Source organism: Podarcis muralis, chromosome 1 (genome assembly GCF_964188315.1).
Source record: "Podarcis muralis chromosome 1, rPodMur119.hap1.1, whole genome shotgun sequence".
Taxonomy (NCBI): domain Eukaryota; kingdom Metazoa; phylum Chordata; class Lepidosauria; order Squamata; family Lacertidae; genus Podarcis; species Podarcis muralis.
This window is the reverse complement of record NC_135655.1, coordinates 38,463,185-38,483,629: the sequence shown is the minus strand read 5'-3', so window position 1 is coordinate 38,483,629 and position 20,445 is coordinate 38,463,185. Positions and strand designations below refer to the sequence as shown.

The 20,445-nt window shown below is 43.0% G+C and overlaps 1 long non-coding RNA gene across 1 annotated transcript in view; it reads left to right on the top strand.

Annotated features, from left to right (window-relative positions):
* The first annotated feature begins 3,817 nt into the window (after positions 1–3,817).
* Positions 3,818–20,445, top strand: part of LOC144327303 (uncharacterized) — a 34,650-nt gene continuing 18,022 nt past the window's right edge. The window contains exons 1-2 of the long non-coding RNA XR_013392363.1: positions 3,818–3,942; positions 5,256–5,345. This is a non-coding gene — a long non-coding RNA (uncharacterized LOC144327303). The remainder of the gene's footprint in view (positions 3,943–5,255; positions 5,346–20,445) is intronic.

Sequence of the window (20,445 nt, the reverse complement as noted above, 5' to 3'; positions counted from 1 at the left end):
ATAGTTAAGAGCTCAGGCGGTTTCAGCGGCGGGCGCCTGGTACCCCTCAGAATTCAGAGCCCGGTGCCCCACACCCCTTGCACTCCCGGGTAAAGACAGCCCTGGTTGTGTTTAGTATTTCAGACAGTGGAGCTCTGGAAGGTAAAATATGGCTTATAAGGAAGGATGAACGAATTCAGGTGGGATTGAGTTGAGCTTAATTTGTTGGTGTTGGTTTGTTTGTTGTCGGGATCTGTCTATCCTAGGAGACAATGGAGGAGAGTACCTTTGGGGGTGAAGTAAACAAGGATAGACAGGATTACCTGACTGAACTGCATAGAGTCCCGGTTACAATTCTATTTCTAATACACATGGGAATCCATAATGCATAATGAAATAGTGTTGCCCCAAAGCAGAAAATTCAACTGAATCATTTCTCTAAACACTTTCAAGATACAGATTATAAAGTTACAGGGAGATTTCCCCAGTGATTAGTAAGCAGAAACAGGCCCACAAGATGAATTGCTGCCCTGACATTATTTGTTTGTGCTGTAGCTACAGAAAGCTACGGTAGCAGCGCAGGAGGCTGCAGATCTTGGCTCAATATCTTGCTAAGTGGTTTGCTGTTACATCAGCAGAGTTAAAGGAAGGAAGCTTTCTCTCTCCTTTTTCCTCTTTAAAAAAAATCAAAAAAAAATCTGTAACTTTAGTCCGCGGATGGTAACTTCACTTCACAGAAAGCAAATGGAAAGCTTATTCATCTCTTCCCTTTTCTGAATGCTGAGTCTTCTAGGAAGGACCAGGAAACCAAGCTATTCACCTTCTTTTGTTTAAAGGATTAGCTTCTGCAGCAGAATGTCAGCAGTTTTCTGCCCTAGCTGACAAAATCCAGCTAGTGCTAAGCAAAAAAAATATAAAAATATTGGGCAGCTAAGATTTCTGTCTCTGTTTTAGCAAAGCTTACAATACAGCCCTGTTTTGATGTGCTTAACTTTTAAGGTATTTTCTTTTAAATGAGAAATGTTCCCCATTAATGACTTTAAAAATAATTTTTTGCCCATTGAGATCACAGTGTCCTCATTTGAATTAACTAATTAAATTTTATCTGAATTTTGGTTGAGCTTTGAGGATTGTAGCCAAAGCCATACAATAATTAAACTGGATTCATACATGCTTCCTGACAACTAGATAAACACAATTTGTACCTGCAACAAATTGTTTCAGTGTATCCATTGTGCTTTGGCCAGGGATTCTAGCCATGCCCTCTCTCAAGATTCTGTAAGGGTGAGGAACTCAAGCATGGCATTCCTATATTTTTCTTTTTCCATTGGAATTCAATATTTTGTGGTTATTGAGCATGCCACTAGGCATTTTCCAAATGTTTCCTTTCTTCTTCTTCTTCTTCTTCTTCTTCTTCTTCTTCTTCTTCTTCTTCTTCTTCCTCTTTTTTTAAAATAGTTTGTACTTTCTTTTTAAAAATAGTTTGTACTTTCACAAACTCCAATTTCCCCTGAGGATTCTGAGACCACACACTTGCTTCTTAGTGGCCTCATTTTAGCATCAATCCTGTCAGCACTTGCCACTTGCGTCCAGTATAATAGAGAGTAATGAACTTGCAGGAAAGAGTCAAGCCTTTCTTTATCCTGAGCTTGAATACAGTGGTGCCCCGCAAGACGAATGCCTCGCAAGTCGAAAAACTCGCTAGACGAAAGGGTTTTCCGTTTTTTGAGTCGTTCCGCAAGACGAATTTCCCTATGGGCTTGCTTCACAAGACGAAACGTCTTGCAAGTTCTTGCGAGTTTGTTTCCTTTTTCTTAAAGCCGCTAAGCCGTTAATAGCTGCTAAGCCACTAATAGCTGCTAAGCCGCTAAGCCGCTAATAGCCGTGCTTCGCAAGACGAAAAAACCGCAAGACGAAGAGACTCGCGGAACGGATTACCGTAATTTCGTCTTGCGAGGCACCACTGTATTTAGACACGCCCTACCAAAGCCTAAGAGTCTGGAATTGCAGTCCACTGATTTCAATGGGAGAGTTTTAGGCATGTATATATGTATTTATTTAAATCCTTTTTAAAAATCTTGCTCTTACTCCCTTAGGCGGACAGAGTGATGTACAAAAGCAAAAGGTGAAGTAAAATGTAACAGACAACACATACAATAATTTAACTCTCCCTCTGAAATTAATGGGACTTAAACGTTCCTAATTTTCCAGTCATTGTTCCCCACATCTTTTTATTTTCTGTCAGAAGAGTAAACGCATTGTTTCCCCTTCTAAAAACAGATCAGTGTGTCAGCACAACCTTGATCCCTGTGTGGCTCAGCTGTGGCTATGACGTGCTCAGAAACCTCACTGTTGGAATACAGCTGGTGTTAAGGATCATACTGACAGAAACACATGTGTAGCCACCAGTGTTTTAACCTCCTAATTAGAAGTTCGGGGAGGGCAGGCGCTGATGTGATATGAAGTCTTCTTGGAATTATATCTTCAGCTTGGGTGTAGATATTAGGGGCATGCATGGACCCGCACTGTTCAATATTACTTGCACAAGTCACCAATAACTTTGTAAATATTGTATAGATCAGTGCCCTTATTCTTATTTGTTTGCCACCCTTTCTTCCAGTTCCCTCACCTTCATTCTGAGTGATTAATGAGACATGTGCATTGTTGAAACTGCCTTTCAGGATAGTTAGGCAATTTGGTGCCATGCACATTCAGATAAACAGATGGCAAGAAGAAGAAAGCAGATAGCAGGAGGTGAGCTCTTGATTGATCACCTAGGAAGAATCCAGTGAAAAATCCGCCACCATATCCAGATTGCCTTTTCCTTTCCAACTGAACAGAGTGTGAACAAGGCTTTGGGCTACTCTCGTGTTTATCTGGGTTTCATTTACCCTTGTCAGAAGATCCAGGACTCCTGAGCTTAGCAATTTCCATGATGCCTTGAATAGACTACATGTGTCTGGGGAATATCAAAGGCATTTGTACAACCTGCACCCCCCGAAATCTGGAAAGAATCTTTGCTGCTCCCACCTCAGAAAAGTAATATGGGCTTTGGGGTAAGAGGGTGCACAAGTTATAGGTGCAGAGGCCTTAAGCCCTCATGTATTTTGAAGTGATGCCATTAGGTGGTGGATACAGAAGCCATCATGATGATGATGCTAGATTGTTAGGTGTCCAGCAGATATCCATGGGGTAGATGTGAGGTAAATTTGGAATCTGATGGAATATGGAAAAAGTCCACTCAGAGCTAACCTTTTATAGGTCTGTGAAACTTCCCCTTTAACCCAGGTGAAATGACAAGAATTCTTTATTTGTTTAGCAACCAGTCAAATACAAGTTGAGCCACATCTAGTTTGGGGTTTTTGTTTTTGTTTTTTTAAAAAAACAGGTCCAAAGAAGGGTAAACCCAACTCTTGGACCCATAGCTTTGAGAAATGCAGATCTGAGGTCCTGTGCACCAAACTAGATTTTAGAGGTCCTAATACACCAACAGTCAATTGTGTGGTAAAATCTAGAATATACTGATGTGTCCTAGACTATTCTAATATATCATGTGGTATGAATAAACCTTTAGAAGTTCATTTAGACTAGCTTTCGCTTGTAACATTTTTTTAAAGGACATATTACTATGACAGACAACAGATGTAACTTCCACCAATGCTTCCCACCCCCACACCTTGTCTAGGCCGTCTTTAAGGGGTTTCCTCTTTGGACTTCATGCCAGCTGCTCATGGAACAACATTTCGCACCATGCCATGTCAGTCACGAGACTAAAGAAGATAGAAGAACTGGGCGGCCAGCCAATCAGCTGTCACCACAGTTGGCCTGGCAACTGCATGGCGAGTGGAGAAGGGAGGAAGGCAGCTTGGCTTTCTCCTCCTCCCCCTGCTAATCATTCATTTTAAATTAGAACGGTAACAAAAACAATCTGTGGCAGCTCTTTATGTACCCAAGTACTAAAAGGTAAGCTTGTGCTGTGACACTTTTTGTTCACGCTGCTCATTTTGTAGTGTATTTGTGCCTTTATTTATTGAATACAGTGGTACCTTGGGTTAAGTATTTAATTTGTTCCGGAGGTCCGTTCTTAACCTGAAACTGTTCTTAACCTGAAGCACCACTTTAGCTAATGGGGCCTCCTGCTGCTGTGCGCCACCGGAGCACAATTTCTGTTCTCATCCTGAAGCAAAATTCTTAACCCGAGGTACTATTTCTGGGTTAGCGGAGTCTGTAACCTGAAGCGTATGTAACCTGAAGCGTATGTAGCATGAGGTACCACTGTATCTTCTTGGTGTCTGTCATCTTTTAAAATGGGAAGCTTTCAGGTAGCCATAATAATAACTGTGCCTCATAGGCATTTGGTGAAGGTGAAACCCTTCAAAGTGCTTAGCTGTTGGCATTATAAATGTTAAACATGAAGTTTGCGAGGAAGATTTACACAGTATGTGGAAGCTTCAGGTCAATCTGTCTATTCATAACTGGTATACATATTCCAGTAATAGTCCATATGGAGCATCAATGCAACTTATCAGGATGTGGCTGAGGAAGGGCAGGACATTTCTGAGGTTGGGACTGCATGGGCATAACAATAGGAATGCCACTGGTGTGCCCACAGTGCCCAGACACCACCAAAACCCCAACCCCAGCCCTGTCCAGGTAAGCTGCAGTGATGAGGTGATGGAAGGGGGCTCTGCCTCAACACACAGGCTGCTACTAGTATATTCCCTGCCTGTTTTCTCTGCCCATTTTCCCTCCTATTTTAGATTTCGTGGTTTTGTTGTGTTCACTCAAGACCTTGGGAACTGTTTGGACTTATTTGCTGATGGGAGAAAGTTGTTGCATGAACTGGATGGAAGCATAGGATGGCTGCTTGCAGTATAATCAGGTGCAGCCTTCCCTAACTTGGTGGCTTCCATTTCCCAATACAGTCGGACCTTGGATCCTGAACGCCTTGCAAGTCGAACGTTTTGACTCCTGAATGCCACAAACCCAGAAATGAGTGTTCTGGTTTGCAAACGTTCTTTGGAACCTGAACATCTGACGGGGCTTCTGTGGCTTCAGATTGGCTGCAGGAGCTTCCTGCAGCCAATCAGAAGCCACGCTTTGGTTTCCGAAAATTTGGAAGTCGAATGGACTTCTGGAACAGATTTCGTTCAACTTCCAAGGTACAACTGGAATCTGTAACATAAAATTGACATTTTTTTGGAGTTGCCATGTCTTCTTTAATTCTCTATTTCTTTCTACATATAAACTTAAATTTATTTCATCTTCAAACCAAGCTTTCTTTAATGTTTCTCCTGTGGGAGCACTTGTGATGATGAAGAACATTATTTGTCATGAGCTGGAATGAATGCCAGGCACAGTCTCAGGTAAATATGAAAAACGACACCTTTGAACCATCTGTGTTATTTTTATCAGTTCTATGATGGAATATTGCAAAGATAGGTCCTCTCTCAACTCTCATTTATGTTGTCAGATAGGGTCAAACCTGATGTAGAAGCAGTAATTAGATAGAACCTTGTGCACAGTTATGCAGGAATCCTAAAAATCACATACACATGCAAGCTCAAAGATGGCCTTTATGTATACCAAAGCTTTGCATAGCAGCCCTTAAAGTATTTTCATTATGCCAAGTGGAGCAGAACTGTGAAACTCTAAATTACTGGGTGACAAAACAGGCACAATTGTGGCAACAAATTTTTAGCTGGACCACCCAAATGGATCTTAGGATGCCATGCTGCTAGACCAGAACCCCACAACCCCATCCTGGCCCCATTGTATGCTGTGCAGTGGCAATCATTCGTCACAACATCTATAGTAATAGCAGGAAAGGGCTGGAGTTCAGTGGTAGAAAACATCCAGTGCCTATAGAAGGTCCAAGGTTCAATCTCTGGTCTCTCCAGGTAGGAATGAAAAAAGATTTCCATCTGAAACTCTGGAGAGCTGTTGCCTATTGATGTAGATACTTCTGAACTCAATGGACCAGTGGCGTAAAGCAATGTCCTATGGTCCAGCATTAAGCCTAGATTGATGGAAAGGTCCAAGGACATCACCAGGATCTTAGATCAGGGTTGGGGAACCTTTTGCTGGGCTCCATTTTCCCTTCCCCCTGACCATTAGACATGTTGGGTGGAGCTAATGGGAGTTGGAGCTGAAGTTCAAAACATCTGGAGCATTAAAGGGTCTCCACTCCTGCCTTAACCCAGTGTTGGAACCCTCCAATGTATTCATGTTTGGAAGTACCGGTAAGTAGTATTTGTTTTAGTAGTACTTACCTTTCTAAGTTTATGATTGTATCCATAAACTCACTCCTATATGCTACAACTGTGGGGTGCAGTGGGGAGAAGGGAGGAGAAAACCAGAGTGTGCAACCAGACCACTGACCTATCAGTTTTCAGAAATTTAATTTCAGAAGTGTTTACAGTCGAGGGGTAGCTGGCCAGGCATGTATACAGTTTACAGGCACTCATTTCATTATTTCGCCTTGAAAAATATATTCTCCTTTTCTACAACAAAATGGCACTTATTTCCAAATGAATGCGTTCTGCATTAGGACAGCAGAAGCAAGCCCCATTTTGTTCCTGTGGTCATGATGGGTGCTATGATGTAAGTGAATTTACAATGTGCAACTTCAGGTGGTCAGAGTATTTCTCTTTCTATCAGGGCTGGCAACTTTGGCTTGTTTGTTTTTGTGCTCTGATGTATCAGGAATGCAGAAGAAGTGAATAAGGATGTAAAGCAGGGAATGGGGAGGGGGGAGGGATATGTCAAGTGTGTTGTTCACAACTGAAGCAGCATGCGTGGCCATCTAAAATCTCGCAGCTGCACCATTGCATTCACTCAAGTGTAGGTCATACTGTGTTCAGTGGCGCTTACTCCCAGATAAGAGTGCATTGGATTGCAGCATTACGCTTAGAGATGGCAATTTGCCCAAAGTCACTCTATGACCCCTCCAGCCACTGCTCTGACTCCTCAACCCACAGCAACAGGACTCCTTCTACCTGTTACGTACACACTAGATATCAGGGTAAGCTGCTCTTTTTGAAAGTACTACAGACTATCCCATGGAGTCTAAACTATGAAGGGAACACATTGCTAAATAAGTCCTAACGCATTTCTAATTGCCTTTCTACGCAGAAGAGAAGACTCATGGAGTAAGCAATTTGGTTTCTTGGTTTTTTAAAAGATATTTGCGAAGTACATTGCTGGTATTTCCAAAACCAATTCATTTATTTTCTATCTGGACAATGTAACACTGCTGCATGTCAAAGACTTCTGCATATCCTGTGAAGGATGGATATCAGGAGGGGGGGTCCTACCTTGGACAGAGTTAGCAAGGAAATGGCGGCTGGCAGGGACAGGGGTAAAGAGACAGAGAATGGTATATGCTAGATGAACTCGGAATATTGGATGCTGTGCTTTGGATTAATCATTTGGGACATGTCAAGTTGATCAATTCAGATTACATCTAGCTCTTAAACATGAGTTGGTCCCTCTAGCGGTGCTGTCAGACTAATAGCAATGCTAAGAAAGATCTCTTCCCTTCAGAGATAAAGCAAGCAATATCCAGGCAGAGCAGAACTTTTTGCCCCTCCTTCCTGCATGACGCTGAATTCCATTCTCAGCTCCTTTAGCAGGATTAACCCTTAGCTTACTAAGGAAGAGATACGGTGTGCAGTGCTTGGGCTTTTCTTCTGCTCAGTATTAATTTCCTCCATAAAGTATTTTTTTCTAAACAGAGTCAAACCATACTGCTATGAGTATTAGCAGGGTTGCCATTTGGCTGTTTTTGAGTGATGCGTGACTGCCTCATGACTTTCTAAGGAGCTCACATTTGGCATCAAGAAATGGGCAATTGAAAGTGCAGCACAATTCTAGATGTGTCTTTCCAGGGGTACGAGATGACTCTCAGAGTCCCTTCCAGCTCTTCAATTCTATGACTCTATGATTTCAGTGAAGGTTGCAAACTAACTCGAAGAAATAAAATTTTACCCAGCTCTTTGTTGAGGAGCTTGCGGTGGTATACACTCCCTTGAAGCAGCCCTGTGAGGAGAGTAGATGGCTGACTTTACCACACAAGACAACTCCCTCAAAAGTATCTCAGTCTTTAAATTGGAGCCTTATACTAGACCTTCACAACAACAAAGCTATGTTCACAGGTGCATCTGCCACTTACAAGTTTTGAATCCAGATATCTCCCCCCCCCAACCTTTATCAGAACACAACACAGCTGTTTTACTATGTTTACAAATGTTACCACAATGACCACAACTGCCTTTTCCTTTAAATTTGATATTTGGCTTTGAAATAACACACATAATCTAGATAAAGGTTCTTACAAATGATTGTTATTGACTGCTTTGGGGGAGTATCCAGTTGTTATTTACGGTAGTTTATATAATTTTTTTACACACTTTCTCACAATTGTTTCCCTAAATATGTGCAAAGAAAAGGTCACAAGTGCACCTTAATCCGCTTATCTTCCTCTCCCCTATCTTCATAGCCCTGACACACTCAATCCAAGCACTGTCTATCTGGCTTTACATTTAAAGTAACTACCTCAGAATAGAAAGAACCCTCCAATGTCTGAGGGCATTAATCATACATCGCTGCTGGCATCCATTCCATTGCAAAAGGATGGAACATTGCTAATGGCCCTGTCTCTGATCTTTGCTTTCATTACAAGAACTTCTGGGCTGTAGATGTTCCTTGTCTATCTTTAACAATTTCTAAACATATCCTCCTACATAACTGCTAGCTACAAGCTATGGGTACGATCCAGCTGAAGTCAAGCACTCTTTGGTCCCATTGGAGAGGTTCAGTTACTTGGTTAACTTATGTTAACCACACAGGGAAAGGTTGTAGCTCAGTTGTGGAGCATCACCTACACTATGCATGCAGAAGGTCCCAGGTTCATTCCCTGCCATTTCCAAGTAGGTTTGGGAGAGACCTCTGTCTATAATACCAGAAGGTCGTTGTCAGTGCATGTGGACAATACTGAGGTGGATGGACTATGGGTCTAAGGCATTTTTCTGTGTCTCTATTGAACACAGTGTCACTTTAAAGTGCCTAAATTTGACTCAATCATGCTCCGTGATTCTAAGGCTGAAAGGCACTGCTTATGGTACATTTTATACTCAATTACTTTTCAAAGCGAGAAGCATTGCCTCAGCAAAGGGTGGAGCATGGGTACACAAAAACTGCTCATGATAAAGATAAAGGTAAAGTCCAGTCAAAGGCAACTATGGAGTTGTGGTGCTCATCTTGCTTTTCAGGCTGAGGGAGCCGACGTTTGTCCACAGAGAGCTTTCCAGGTCATGTGGCCAGCACGACTAAACTGCTTCTGGCACAACACAACACCGTGACAGAAACCAGAGTGCACGGAAACACCATTTACCTTCCTGCCACAGCGGTATCCATTTCTCTACTTGCACTAGTGTGCTTTTGAACTGCTAGGTTGGCAGAAGTTGGGACACAGCATTGGGAGCTCACCCCGTTGCATGGATTCGAACTGCCGACCTTCTGATCAGCAAGCCCATGAGGCTCAGTGGTTTATACCACAGCGCCACCCGCTCCATGCTCATGACAAAGAGGGCCAAGTGTACAATAGTAATGAAACATGTTGTACCTTAAAAGAGCACTGGTGAAATGTGCATATTTCAGACATAGGAGACACCAACACAAAGAATTTGGGGACGTATCAGCATAATCTGGAAAGCAACGGAAGTGGCATTTATGCATATAAATAGGTGTTTTCACCTCCAGAAGCATTCCTCCCTCACCTCTGAAAAAGGTCCTCCGTAAAGTCAGGGGTCATTCCGGAATGGCACCCTGCGAAATGCAAGGGTCTGGCTCTGGAAGGGAATATTGCCTTCTGCATCTTTTGCACAGGTGGAAGGAGGAGAAGAAGCCTTATTTTTAAAGTTCCTAAAAATAGTTAAGTGTTGTAGAATAATAAGTGAAAACCAAATGGTCCTCCCTGCAGTCTCTGCATGCCAATAACACCAGTGTGACAGGCACAGCGTGAGTTACGATCTTAAGATTCATTACAGGGCTCCTTTTCATCAGGCACCAAACTGGAGTAGTGTGTTGCAGAAAGCTTAGTGTGTGTGCAGCCACTAGACATTTGCTCCCGCTGCTTAAAATAGAACGTCTAACTGCGATGGATTAATCTTCCTTTGGCTCTGGTTTTGCTTAGATTACTGTAGCTGCTACTGTCTGAAATACCGCTGTACAATACAAGTATTTCACATAAGTCACTTAACATACTGTCTGCAAGGACCATGTATCTCCTCTGAATGTGCCAACCTTATATATCTATCTATCTATACGACAGAGGAGGAGGTTCAGCTGTGTTTTGTAACAATTACATTAAGCATTTTCAAGGTCAGATCCACAGTCCAGCTAAGGTGAAATAGTAGGATTTTAAGCCATTGTAGTCCTATTGACGTTAATGGGACTAAATTGGTTTAAGTGCAGAGACTTCAGCATAATAATTGGGAATGTGGATTGATCTTGTTAGTTGCCTCCATTAAATTAAAGCTTTATGTCAGATAATGGCATTATACAAAACAAACAAACAAACACCCGAAGAACATTAACCTGCAGTCATGGAATCTTCTTTTTCTATGCATTGCAGACCTGGGGGGTTTTCCCAAAGTGCTTTGAGTCTTTTGAATTGTGCTGAATTTTAGTGGTTGGTGATAAACTGATAGTGATTTGAGCAGGGTCAGGAACTTGTGGACCTCCAGACATTGTTGGACTGCACCTCCCATAACTCCTGACTATTGGCCATGTCGGCTGGAGATGATGGAAGACAGATATAAATTACAGCTGAGAGGCCTTTAAAGAATCTCTTCTTAAATCATTTCAGTTTAGGGTTGAGCAGTGATGTGGCAAAGTTTGCGGATGACACCAGATTGTGCAGAGTGGTGAGGAAAAAAAGTGATTGTGAGGAGTTCCAAAAGGATCTCTCAAAACTTGGTAAATGGGCATTAAAATGGCAGATGTGATTCAATGTAAACATGTGTAAACAACAACAACAACATCAACAACAAATTATTCCTATACCCTGCCCATCTGGTCAGGCCTCCCTAGCCACTCTGGGTGGCTTCCAACAGAATATTAAAAACATAATAAAACATCAAACATCCCTAAACTGCCTTCTGATGTCTTCTAAAAGCCAGATAGTTGTTTATTTCCTTGACATCTGATGGGAGGGTGTTCCACAGGCGGGTGCCACTACCGAGAAGGCCCTCTGCCTGGTTCCCTGTAACTTCGCAATGAGGAAACTGCCAGAAGGCCCACGGCACTGGACCTCAGTGTCTGGGCAAAACGATCAGGGTGGAGATGCTCCTTCAGGTATGCTAGGCCAAGTAAATTTGAGCAAAATATTCCCAACTTCACTATACTCTTATGGGGTCTGAACTGGTGGTGAAGGAAACAGATCTTGTGTATTGCTCAATGAAACTGTCAAACCAGTGTGTGTCAGCTGCAAAAAAGATAAATTCCAGGGATTATTGGGAAGCTTACATTCTCTTAGTGACAACACTAGAACCTGGGGTCTTCGAAAGAAGCTGAAGGTTGGAAGATGTACTTCTTCAGCCAGCACATAGTTAATTTTTAAACCTATCCAGTTATTTATGCATTGTTGTTGTTGTTTTTTAAAACCATTTTAGCTGCCTCCATTATATGTTTGTAAATTACCTTGATACACATGTAGATTCAGTTGTTGTAGTAGCAGTAGTAGTATTAATAAATTCACAAGCACACGATAGAGTAATGACCAACTTAGATGACTTTAAAAGGGGATTAGAAAAAAAATCATGGAGCTTAAGGCTGCCCATGGCTTCTAGCCATGATGATTGTGTATTACCTCCAGTAGGAGGGCCAGTATGCCTCTGAATGCTAGATTCGGTGGAGCCCAACTGGGGAGGATGCTGTTGCGCTCATGTCCTGCTTGCAGGTTTCCTATAGGTATCTGGTTGGCCACAGTGAGGACAGGATGCTGGAATAGATGAGCATTTGGGTTGGTCCAGCAGGGCTTTTCTGAAGAGCCCATGGGCAATGTGCAACTAGTTCAGCCCACCAGGGCAAGGATTTCTGCTTCCCCTCTCTTCTCCCCCTGCACATACTCGGCACTCTCACCAGATATACAACAGAGGGCTGGAAGAGCCCGAGAACAGGAAGGAGGGAAGAGAGGGAGAGAACATTCCCTTGTGCAAGCAGAAATACCTGGGCTGTCCGTGGAGCTCTACTTTGGATACAACCCAAGGGGGAGTCATGTAGCAGGGGCAAAGGTGGCAAATGCTCCCGCCTTATTTATATTTATATTTATATATATATAAATCAGGGTCAGTCCTTATTTTCTAAGAAATGCTGCCTAAATTATGTCCAGAAGTATCACTTAGCTTGCATTGGCTCTGGCATCTTCTGATTACACTACAGTATATAATGGGATTTCCTCCCCCGCCCTTCTTTTTGCAAATGCTAATAGTTTTGTTAGTGAAAGTGCTGGACTTCTCTCCAATCTAGCTCTGATGCTAGATTACTAAGCAATAACAAGGAAAAAGTAAACAGGGGATTTGCTGATGAATTGGGCCATTGGCCAAAAATAGTACTACATTAAGAGTAAACCTAGTTACTATAGCAACAGAAAGGGAGGGGATGTACCCAAAAGCTAGGGCAGGCTGACGAGACACTTGGAAAGTGCAGAAGCAATAGGGGCACAGGAAATAACCAAAATAAAGAGTGTGTGATCAACAAAATAATATATCCCCCCCCCCAAGAAGGCCAGAATATGTATTCTCTATTCACTGTTCATGGAATCGTTAAGCTGATTTGTGCAGCTTTGCACTCAAAAGCCCGGGAATTGAATCAATTCCCTCAAGGTAGACAATAAGTTATGCATGTCATCTTTAAGACCTGGTCCAGAAGCAGGTACAAGCGATAAATTATATAAGACAAATTGTATCTGGGAACATATAACACAAGCTGGCAGAACACAACATGTTTTTGTAATCCAGGTGTAACCTTAGAAAATGTCATCCCAGATGTTCAGGGATTAGTGGACTCAGGGCTAATTCAAAGAACAGTCTGCATATAATTTAGCATTTGGCAGAGCAAAGGTGCACCAATTTATTGTATATGTGCTTATTTATTTATAATCTGTTTTTCTAAACACAGCTGGAGGTATGAATCTGCAAAACCTGGGGCATCCTCTTGTGTGAGAGGATGTGACATGCAGGCTGTTGAATCCAAACCCAGAAGTTTAAACTTAATTAAACCAAAGTGTAAATGGAGCTTTCTGGACATTGTGAACTGTGCAGTTCAGTCGAAACAAGGCAGTAATACACTTGATGAAAGAGTAGCAAAAAACGACTGGAGAAGTGAACATAAACAAAGGCACATTGAATAACCACATAGCACAGAGCTCAGTATAATAATAATAATTTTATTTATTGTAGTCATACCCCACCCATCTGACTAGGTTGCCCCAGCCACTCTGGGCAGTTTCCAGCATATACAAAAACATAATAAAACATTAAAAAGTTCCCTAAACAGAGCTGCCTTCAGATGTCTTCTAAAGCTTGTATAGTTACTTATCTCCTTGATATCTGATGGGAGGGCGTTCCAAAGGGTAGTCAACACCACCGAGAAGGCCTCGTGAGAAGTCTTGTTACCTTCAGTGCCATTCGGGCATCACAGGCTTCCAGTAAGATAAACAATACACAGTGGCAATCTGTGGGCCAAAGGCAGTGCTCCCCCCGGGGGTACTCAAGGGTACGCAGTACTGGCACCTATTTTTCTAGAAGGTAATGTTCATGCTCATTCTATGTGTGCCCTGCCATGTTGAAATGCACTAATCAGGAGCAAAACCTATAGCATTAGCCTGCCATGGTATGCCTTTTTTGGTTATCAGTTGCTGGCATGCTATATATGCATGACCATGAGGTAGTGGACCAGGGTCGTGAGGGGTGAAAGACCTGTTACTATTTCTGTTCTAGGATCCCTGCAGGGTCCCTGTCTCCAGTGTCCTAAAAGCACTCAAACAGCATGAAAGGGAAGCTTTTTAGCCACTTCATGCTCCAAGCTAAACATTTAGGAACACAAACACACACACACACACACACACACACACACACACACACACACACACACAAATAAGGTCCTTCAGTTTCAACAGACTGGTGTGCCAGTTCTGTCACCTGCAATGGAACTACACAGAAAACATAACTTAAGTCACCCCCAAAGAAGATACTGGAGGAATCTTTGCATGAGTTAATACTTTTTAAAAATCCTTTCTGAGCTGTATGGTATCTTTGCCTTTCTGTCCTTCCAGGCCGTGATGCTTTATAGTACACATTTGTGATTCTTTGTTTTTTCCCCTTTTATTAGGTTTGCAATTTTAAAAAACAACAAAACTCTCTCTCTCTCTCTCTCTCTCTCTCTCTCTCTCTCTCTCACACACACACACACACACACACACACACTCCAAAACATTTACCATGTATGTGCACAGAAAATAGTAGATCTGAAAGGCAAAATAAGGAGATCTGCATTTATCATTGCAAAATTGCTATTATTCTATAATTATAAGATTATTATATAATCTTAGAAAGTTGTCTATGCTTAGAAGGGGCATTTGAAGGGGCATTTGAGTGGGAGTAGTTGTAACTACTGCATATGTACACTGGCTGATGAATGTAACATGCACACTTAAACAAATAAAGGGTATGTGTGGAATGTTTGCATGAGTAAATGCTTTCCTTTCAGCACACATAATATATAAAGCGGGCTTTGTGCAACATGTAAGCAAGACAATGAAAAGGAAGGAAGGAAGGAAGGAAGGAAGGAAGGAAGGAAGGAAGGAAGGAAGGAAGAATTTAATGGGAAGATATATAGTGGTCCCAAAGCTCCTAATGTCTTGGCAGCAGTGACTTTTTATTTAAATATGGAATGTCACCTTTCCTTCCATTTAAAATTATTCCTAGTGACTTCACATCCCTGCCTTCACTTGCAAGCACTTTGTCCTCTTGGAGCTGCAAGCATCTCCCGGAGCTCATTCTGCCTCTTTGCACCACTGCAGCCCAACAGCTGAACTCATTTGTAACAAGCTCCTATTTTCCAGTTTGATGTTGCGCTTGAATATTCCCTCTGGCATCTCCGCAGGCACAGCCTGCGTTCTATGATCTGAGCTGCAGAGTTTTTCCACTAGCATAATAACATGCAAAGTATGGTCTGGCGGGTGTCTTGACTTCACCCGTGAGCCTGGAAATGTGATTGATGCACACACACAGCTGAGGTGGGGATTAATTTGTCAACCTGTGCTGAGAAACGTCTACAGTGCACCACAGAATAGCTTGCCAGAGACAGGAGGGTGAGGCTTTCCCTGGGCCACAGCAAAATGTATCTGCTATGGCAATAAATAGCTCTAATACTCTCGCTATGACGTTCATCTCATTCCCGCAGAATGGCTGTTATTAATTATTGTGTATTAAACACCAACTGTGTGCTTGACCCTGTAAAAGAAATGTTCTTTGCCAAAGGAGCTTATTAGCAAAGGAAATACATAGCCAGCACACACAGAGGGAAATTTTAGCTTTTGTCATCTAAGGCATAGTAAAAGCAGCCTTTGGGTGGAATTCAACAGTGCGCTAATAATATTGTTCTGTCAGCACAAGCATTTCCATTTGCCAGACAAAACCATCTCCCCACTCCTCTCCTGCATGCTGTTTGGGGGTTCTCCTGACCCTCCAAACTGGATTTGGAGGAGGTCGGTGGGAGAGGAGAGAAGGAAAAATTCTTTTCCTCTAGTGCAGGTCCTTGGGCTGGCTTCCATTAGCCCACCCGGTTAGCTGAATTGAGCAGTTTGTGTGGGAAAGCTGGGCTGCCATATCCAATATGCACCAAAGAGCAAGTGGTTCTGGCTATAGGACCCATATGATGTGTTTCATTGGTGCAACACCTTCTTGGTGGGGAGGCATTTCTCAAGGGGCACTCAATGTCCTTGCACATACAAAACTTCAATGGCATCTTTCTGGATTGCTAGCTGATTGTGCAGGTGGAGCTCCACATGGTTCAGTGCTCTTCTGTGATACTCCACCTGCAGAGTAAAGTGATACAGTTCAGGAGAACATATAACACCTGGACCTCTGCATTTGTAAACAAGGCATAATTTGACACTGTGGACTCCTCCTCCAGTAACAACCTCTTCTTTCTTATTTATTTATTTGCTGAATTAGTTTACTGCTCTTCATCTGAAGATCTCAGTGTGTTTCACAGAATGAAAATACAAGATAAAAGCACAAAATACATAATGAAAACAAGAACAAAACAACACCCCCGGCCACAAACACATTTAAAAGGACATAGGATGTTAATCAGCCAAAGGCTTGGTTGAAGAGGAACATTTTCACCTGGTGCCTAAAGATATATTAGGCACCAGGAGAGGCTCCCTAGGGAGAGCATCCACAAAGGGGGAGCCACTGCAGAAAAGGCCCTTTCTTGTGTTGCCACCCTCTGGATCTCTCATGGAGAATGCACACAAAGAAAGGTCTCAGATGATGCTTGCAGGGTCTGGATAGAGTCACATAGAAGGAAGGAAGTCCTTGAGGTTTTGTGGTCCTGAGCTATTTAAGGCTTTATAGGTCAAAACCAGCCCTTTGAATTGGGCCTGAAAACTAATGGACAGCCTGTGTTGTCAGGCCAGGATCAATGTAATACGCTTAAACTGTCTTGCCCTGGTGAGCAACCTGACTGGTGAATTCTGCAATAGGCAGGATGGAGAACTGGGCCACAACTAACAAAATGAATTTCAAGGGAGCTAAATGTAAAGTTCTGCTGTTAGGTAGGCAAAATAAGAAGCACATAATGGGTGACAACTGGCTTGTCAGCAGTACATGTGAAAAGGATCTGGGTGGCTGTTTTTTTTGTTTTTGTTTTAAGTATATTGCTAGCTAAATATGAGTCAGCAGTTCTGTGTGTGCAAAAAAAAAAAAAAAAAAAGGCTCTCATGAGATTCTAGATGACATCAACAGAAATATGATGTTCAGATTACAAGAAGTATTGATTCCACTCTTGTTTGCTTTGGTCAGATCTCACCTGGAGTGCTGTGTCCAATGAAAGTACAAACTGGAATGTGCCCAGAGGAGGGTAACACAGACTGTGAGTGGCCTAGAGACCAGTCCTGTGATGGAAGATTTCAGGAACTGGGCATGTTCAGTCCAGAGACAATTGTTGTTTAGTCGTTTAGTCGTATCCGACTCTTCGTGACCCCATGGACCAGAGCACGCCAGACTCTTCGTGACCCCATGGACCAGAGCATGTCTTCCACTGGCTCCCCCAGTTTGGTCAGACTCATGTTTGTAGCTTCGAGAACACTGTCCAGCCATCTCGTCCTCTGTCGTCCCCTTCTTCTTGTGCCCTCCATCTTTCCCAACATCAGGGTCTTTTCCAGGGAGTCTTATCTTCTCATGAGGTGGCCAAAGTATTGGAGCCTCAGCTTCACAATCTGCCCTTCCAGTGATCACTCAGGGCTGATTTCCTTAAAAATGGATACGTTTGATCTTCTTGCAGTCCATGGGACTCTCAAGAGTCTCCTCCAGCACCATAATTCAAAAGCATCAATTCTTCGGCGATCAGCCTTCTTTATGGTCCAGCTCTCACTTCCATACATCACTACTGGGAAAACCATAGCTTTAACTATACGGACCTTTGTTGGCAAGGTGATGTCTCTGCTTTTTAAGACGCTGTCTAGGTTTGCCATCGCTTTTCTCCCAAGGAGCAGGCGTCTTTTAATTTCATGACTGCTGTCACCATCTGCAGTGATCATGGAGCCCAAGAAAGTAAAATCTCTCACTGCCAGAGACAATTAAAAGGTGATATATTAGCCATCTCCAAATATCTGAAGGACCATTACATAGATAATGGAGCAAATTTGTTTTCAGCTGCTCCAGAGAGTGGGTCCTGAATTTACAGGTTTGAAACATAGGAAATAAGATTTCAGCAAACAATTGAAGATGGTGGACTCTCTTTGGTTACAGGGTTTGCAGCAGAAGCTGGATGACCATCTGGCAGGGCTGCGATTTCCTGAACTCCACATTATGCCAACTCATATATGTGCAGCAGCATGCAGATACTACTATGGTTGACTAGCTTCCACACCTTATGTGAGTGGCCTGATTGCAAAAGCAATGCCACTTCGGAAGTATGCGCTCACACTTAGTGGCCACTTCTCTTTCATGGACACACACACACACACAAATCACAACTGGCATACTTCCTGTTCACAGAAGTCACGTGTGAGCTGCTCTTGGTAGCCTTGGCATTACTCTCACACTTGATCCATCTGTAAACAGGTGTGGACTGGAAGGGGTACAATGAGGCGGTCCTGTACAAATCTGTGTTAATAGGAGGTGAGAACATAATAATTGGCTACAAACCTGCCAGGCAGGGGGTTATCCAAAAGTCAGGAAAGATGGCTCCATTGAGCCATGCAAGCAGCAAAATGAACAATCCTCCAACTTTGGAAAGCCACACCAAGAGCAGAAAACTGTATACAAGACATCCTGCAATTAGGACCCCATGGGAAAATTGAGCTCCAGAAACTATAAAAAGTCAAGTTTCCAAGATATTTGGAGTAAATTTTTAGAACTCTTCACCAAGACTGAGCAAGCTTGTTTCCTGCTGATCCAGGCCATTGAATTCATATTACAAGAAAGGAGATTCTGAGTAAACATTAAGAAAAACTTTCTGACAGTAAGAGCTGTTCAACAATGGAACGGACTCCCTTGGGAGGTGGTGGACTCTCCTTCCTTGGAGGTTTTCAAGCAGAGGTTGGATGGCCATCTGTCTGGGATTTTTTAGTTGTGATTCTTGCTTTGCAGGGTGTAGGACTAGGTGACCCTGGGGGTTCCTTCCAACTCTACAATTTTTGAGTAATAACCAGAACCAGAAGAAGTGGGAGGCACAATGCAGGGATGGAAACTTCTACAATTGTTCATAATCATAAACTTTATTGCACTAGCCAAAGGCCATGGCACCATCTAGAAACACAACAGTTGTTAAGTTGTTAAAATGGGATTCCAATGCAGATTTGACGCTCATTGATCCTAACTCGTATCTGAGCATGTGAGCTTGAGCCCTGCATGGCACACCAAAGAACTGAACATCAGAAGTGAAAATGCTGTAGCTGTAAAGGGTGTAGGCATGAGGGCAGATGGAGGTGGGGAGTTGGCTTGGCTGGGCTGGGCTGGGAGGTAGGGAGCAGAGGGAATAAGAGAGTGTACTGTTTTATTGTAATGATGTGAAACCCCTAATAAACTATAGCTAAAAAGGGGAGAGGTTTTGGCACATACCATGCCTGTGTAAAGGGACACGGGTGGCGCTGTGGGTTAAACCACAGAGCCTAGGACTTGCCGATCAGAAGTTTGGCGGTTTGAATCCCCGCGATGGGGTGAGCTCCCATTGCTCAGTCCCTGCTCCTGCCAACCTAGCAGTTCAAAAGCACATCAAAGTGCAAGTAGATAAATAGGTGCCGCTCCGGCGGGAAGGTAAACGGCGTTTCCATGCGCTGCTCTGGTTTGACAGAAGCGGCTTAATCATGCTGGCCACATGACCCAGAAGCTGTACACCGGCTCCCTCGGCCAATAAAGTGAGATGAGCACCGCAACTCCAGAGTCGGCCACAACTGGACCTAATGGTCAGGGGTCCCTTTACCTTTATGCCTGTGAGATCCATCAGGAGCAACAGGCATAATTGATGACTGGGAGTGAGACAGGACTGACAATGTAAATATGGATAAAAGGAATCACTTAAAAGGGAAGGTGGAAGGGAAACTTGTTCAGGTAAGGCTTAATAACAGAGGAAAAAACTGGGGAAAGCAGAAAGGATTTAAGTTATACAAAGGGGAAGAGGACTGGGCAAAAAACACTGTGATGCTTGAGTGCCATTTAAAGATCCAACAAGAGAAACCTTATGATGAGTAGGAGTCCTGACCTTTCTCAGAAGCGAGGGATGTATCAGGTGCACTCTGAGATAAGAGCATGTTCCAGGATCTGGAGGGTTCTCTTTGCAAAGGAAAACTTTACACTGAAGCTAGGTCTTCTGATATTACACTGCTCATGTCAGTAGGCAAGGGGTTTCCTGGGTTACTGGGAGTGTTTGTACAAGTAAAAAAAAGTATCTGAATTGTCCTTTTTAGTAGACAAATAGGCTTGGTCCAGAGTCACCAGTATAAGGTGAATATAGTTTGAAAAATAAATAAATGATAGGCTTTATTGTGGTGCTGTGTGTGGTCCAGAGGGCCGTGCAACAATACTGGGATGAAGGTGGGCTCTCAAAAAGGCAGTACTTAGTAAACAGTGTCCTGAGCCTATAGCCATCTTAAAGCAAGTACACCCTTTTCAGTAAGTCTGTGTGGTGTAGTGGATAAAGCATTGGCTTAGGGCCAGGGAGTCTGGTGTTCAA